At 31.9% G+C, this 5,022-nt stretch overlaps 1 long non-coding RNA gene across 8 annotated transcripts; it reads left to right on the top strand.

Moving 5' to 3' along the window:
• Positions 1 to 371: 371 nt before the first annotated feature.
• LOC111893152 (uncharacterized) lies at positions 372 to 4,592 on the top strand. 8 transcript variants are annotated; one of them, XR_008225345.1, is made up of 8 exons: positions 372 to 732; positions 827 to 855; positions 1,412 to 1,446; positions 1,918 to 1,979; positions 2,654 to 2,932; positions 3,008 to 3,146; positions 3,215 to 3,505; positions 4,260 to 4,592. It is a non-coding gene; the product is annotated as an uncharacterized LOC111893152 (long non-coding RNA). The 8 variants fall into 8 exon arrangements; XR_002850819.3 differs by adding an exon at positions 4,103 to 4,168 and having other exon boundaries at positions 2,654 to 3,065; XR_006185425.2 differs by adding an exon at positions 2,272 to 2,458 and having other exon boundaries at positions 2,654 to 3,065.
• The last annotated feature ends 430 nt before the right edge of the window (positions 4,593 to 5,022 follow it).

Genomic DNA, 5,022 nt, shown 5'->3' with positions numbered 1-5,022 from the left:
ATATATATATATATATATATATATATATATATATATATATATATATATATATATATATATATATATATATATATAACCCCATGTCTTAAAAATAAAAGGAAAGTGGGTCTTGAGATTTAATAGGGATTTTTGGATGAATTATGCTGGAATTATGGTGATTTTTTTTGGAGTTCCACCTCAGCATCAAGACAAAAGTGGATCCTTGTTCGGTCGGGTCGGATATTGGGCAGTGGATAATAGATACAAATTTGGGCTGCTGTGTGTTTTGGGCTCCTGTGTTCACGCCAGTTTCCGACTCATCTAATGATCCAATAGCTAGATAAGAAATCTGACGTGATTTAGCAGTTCACCGTCATTTCCTTTACCACTGACAGTTGTATATTCTTCCCCCACAAGATTGCCACATTTTTACCACCGCTCAAAATATCTTCTCTCTTTTTGATTATCTTTCTTCGTCGGTTTCCCTTACCACTGCTTCTAACAGTCTCTCCCTCTCCGATTCATTCTCTCTTCATATGAAATTAGCCTTTTTACCACCATCGCCATCAAGAGAAGCCAGTGTTCCGTACCAATCTGCAAGTTATCTTTTACTTTATTTATTCCGGTTATGTCGCTACTCTCCGCCTCCTTCTTTTCACTCCATGTTTGATGCTTCTATTTCCCACCACCGCTTCAATTTCATCAGCTCAAAGTTTCAACGTCAAAATGGAACGCTTCCTTCTTTTCTTACAGGTTTTATCTCCCCCTCTCAAATGCTAATAATCAATTAATCACTTTATCGATCATCTTCATCTTCTTTTTTTACTAATTGTGGATTCCTTTGTAGCTGTGGTGGCTGGATGTCATTTCTGAAAGGTGTGTGCGCAATTTAGATTACATACCAAACCCAGTCCTAATTTTGTTGTTTTACTTATTGGTTTTGAGAGACGAATCATAGAAGATATTTAACGACTTATCTAATTTGAGCTAAGGACGTGTGTTGGTATCGGGAGAACGACATAAAAAAAATTTTCTTTTTATTTTTGTCATTTATCCTTTCTCCTTTTCACTATCCTGACTTCTTTCTCCTGTTCTTGTACATTAGCTATCGATAAGCTTGATGTTTGTAATACCGCTTAGTTTTCAGCCAACGATGGTTTGATATACAACAGTGGTCACGAAAGTTGTATATTATTTGCGTTTGTTTTTAATTTTTAATTTTTGTTTCCTTGAATTTCGTTTTTCATCTATTTGGTTTTTTTATAAAGTCTATCAATGATCTTTTTTCGCCTCTTCTTTTATTAATTTTAGTTTTTGAATCTCTTGACGTTTTTTTCTCCAAATTACTACTAAAAAGAATTACCGCTAAACCTAGACCGAATATTTAGAAATCTCCCTCTTTATATTGATCGTTCCACGTTTAAAATTGCAGGTTTGTAGATTTCAAAGTGGAATAGATAACAAATTGTAAGCCCGTTGATCTTCTAAAAATGTTACTAGAATGTAGAGCTCTTGAAATTAAAGTAAATTCAACTTTCTAATGATATTGAAGAATGAAGATCTTAATGATTTTTTAGTGAAATTTGAAATTGAACATATGATGTTATTGAAGATCTTAATGATTTTTTAGTGAAATTTGAAATTGAACATATGACTGCAATTTGTATTTGGGCCTATTATGTAATTGTATGACATTGTCAATGTAATTGTTTGAATAAGAGCCGTCAAATCTTATGTTGAGATGTTGGTTGTGTTAGTTTTTGTTAGTTTTTGATATCATTTCTAATTATTTATTTGAAATTTCAAATTATCATGAACAAATGAGTGTAGAACTCGATCCTATTAGGATCAAATTAGATTGCCACAAACCCTGACGAGGAAAATTGGTTATGAAGATGTATTTTGTACGACATTAATCAGATGCTTGGTTTTATGCAGATAGAGTGGCTTGTTGGTTGATGCACTAAAAGCTATTGGAGTTGTAACTTTCTACTGTCCATGTGAGTTTCCTCACAAAAAAAAAAAAAAAAAAAAAAAAAAAAAAAAAAAACTTAGCTAGGGGTGCTTATAACTTGTAATCCTATTACATTGTGAGGTTGTCTAAAAATAGCTGTTAGTGATATTGCTGGAATAAAACCTCTTTCCAAAGTAGGAAAACTGGTTTAATTTCACTTATTTTTTGTCAAATCCATGGGTACGACTATCATACGTTAGAATGTCAAATCATAATTCTTTTGTTGATGAAGAGGTAAATTCGTATCTTTTTTTTTTTTTTTTTTTAATTCTTTTTAGTTGAATTTAGTCACCTTCCCAAATGAAAGGTTAGTAGTAAAAATCTAAGCTTAGGAGGATCTCTGGATTTCTTTCTGCTGACAAGGCAAAAGAGTCGTTACCAATGGACAGTGTGGTCTTGGAATTACCCAATGAATGCTTTACATTTTCACGCACACCAACATACAAGATGACAAAAAAATACAAGGTGCTATTATTTTCTTAACATGTTTGGTAATAAATTCATGGACTTATCCAATTATCATTTTTTAGATCGACTATTAGTGGTTGCTTTTGTATATGAAAGTATATTGATTGTTGATTTAAGTATGCCATTTTTTTTTATTGGTGATTATTTGTGTATATGAGATTGATTCAAAGCATCCTTATAATTTAAATGCAGGGACCAAATGTAGACTTCCGGTGTAAAAAGGGAATTGTTGTGTTCAATGGTGGCCAAAAATAATAATCGGAAATAGGTAACTACAAGCTCGTGTTCATTTTTTTTGGTGTGTTTGTTTGTGATTCGAAGAACAAAGAAGGAAAGATCAAATGTTACTGTTAAAACATGTGATTTAGTTTTCACCCGTTTATATCATTGCAATTTAGCTGCATATCAGGTGTTTGAAGAAATGTCTAAAAGAAAGTTTAATGCTAGCTGTGTAGCTTCACCTCTCGCTTGGTATCAATTTCTATGCTGTTTACAATTGGGTTGCGTAATTTCTTTCTTTAATTTTATAATTTCTCTCTTTCATAGTGCTGTACTGATCTTGGAAGACATTTTTTGGGGTGAAAGAGAAAAGCCACGTCATCAAGTAACTATTCCACTTACTTCATTACATCTACAGGATATCCATACTGATAACAGGATTTATTTATCCTTTTCCGAGTTTTAGGTGTGTTGTGGTTATTCTTTAAAAAAAAATGATCCACTGAAAATTCTTACTTTGCCTTATTGGTGCAGGATTACAAGTTTCATGGAGTTGCAGATGATACAGGATTACATGTATTCTGCAGTTGCAAATGATACAAGTGTTCTTTAAGAAGATTTAATGACAAATTATCCATTGTACAAAATGATATATCATTATCAACTGAAGGATTAAAGCGATGTTTACTTGAAGAGGGCACAAGTGAAGTAGTTGTACAAGACTATCAGCAGATTATGCTTATAGAATTTTCAGAAATACAAGAGCAAGGCAGAGTTCTTTGTGAAGATCGTTCAAGTTTGATCAAAACCTTGTGCCAGCTAGAGGTAAATTTTCTTCACTTTTTTCAGTTAAAAAATGACATACATACCCTAAATACCAGATAAGTTTATTGTATTAAATTTTAAATCAAACCATCAGTGCTATGTATATTGTTATTAAGGCTTACTGTGAACAACTGTCTATTCTATACCTGATTCTATATGCATATACTGATAAATTTGTTTAATTATCAGCCAAATATTTGGAAATAATGGGAATGTGTTTTTGAAACCTTTTAGTTTTACTCATTTGCTTTCTATCAAATCCATTCCAATGTAATCGTTGGAAATGGTGGGTGACAAGATGGATTTCATTTCTTATTTAAATAATATAATAAACAATTTATTTCTTTGTGAGTTTCGACTTTCGTGGTATAGTCGTTACTACTTATGGTCTATTGATTAAAGACAATGTTGTAAAAGATCCCAACAATCGTGATCGTTTTTAAATCTCTGCATTTTAGCCAAGTGTGGAAATAGAATGCGAGGTAATAAAATTGTTTAAGTTTAGATATGTAATTTGTTTTTTGAAAAGCTTTTGAGTTTTGAATTGCAATATGGTGGTCATCTTTTCCTTTGAAACAAATCAATTGATGTTTTCAGCATCCTTACAAGATTTCTAACTTTAACTATTGGACTTCGCCTTACCATGATAGGGATGCTGAGGAGGTTCGTAGTAATAAAATATAACAACTTGAAGTTGCTGACCTTTTTACCCCTGTAATCTTTTATTATGATGTGTGATATTGTATTTGTGCAGGTTGTGTGAGAAAACACTAGCCTTAATACATGGTGATCTCCATAAGGTTAATGTCTCCTATTTGCATGATAATCCATGAAAACATGAAACAAGAGGAAGGAGATGTTGTAGCTTGGGGTAATTATTACGAACTACATGGTTCGGTACAAAGTCAAAATTATAAATCTATTTTACTTTTATGCATCAAGGCTTGCCATGGTCATTGTTAAGGATAGAAAAGACTCGAAACTATGTAAATATGAAGATAAAAAGCCTATTTTAATTCGTAGTATATGTGTAAGTTTCCCCATTCATAAGGGCTAAAAGCGGTAAATAGCAATGTACTTTTAATTATTTGTGTACTATAGCATTGCATTTTGGTTTCTTTTTACTATGACAACATTGTACATTGGAAATCTAGCCAATTACAACAATTTACTTCCAACCTTTTTTTATTAGCACTATAAACTAGACAATGGTGGGAAAAAAAAATACCCAAATAACCTTCCGTGGGTCGTGCTTAGCACGGCCTTGAGACTTCCCTATTTTATATGCTCCCTCCGTCCCATATTAATAGTCCATGTTTTCTTTTTGGTTTGTCCCAAAATAATTGTCTATTTCTAAAAATAAATATGTTTTTTACCATAATCCCTCTCATTATTAGTTAAATTACCATAAAATTAAATGCAACTACCATAGAATTAAATGCAACTGAAGGGTAAGATTGTCATTTTCTTTAATAAAGTCAATAGTAATTAATGTTTTCTTAAACTGTATGTTTTTT

The sequence above is a fragment of the Lactuca sativa genome, chromosome 8 (genome assembly GCF_002870075.4).
Source record: "Lactuca sativa cultivar Salinas chromosome 8, Lsat_Salinas_v11, whole genome shotgun sequence".
NCBI lineage: Eukaryota > Viridiplantae > Streptophyta > Magnoliopsida > Asterales > Asteraceae > Lactuca > Lactuca sativa.
This window is presented reverse-complemented; position numbering and strand designations above follow the sequence as displayed.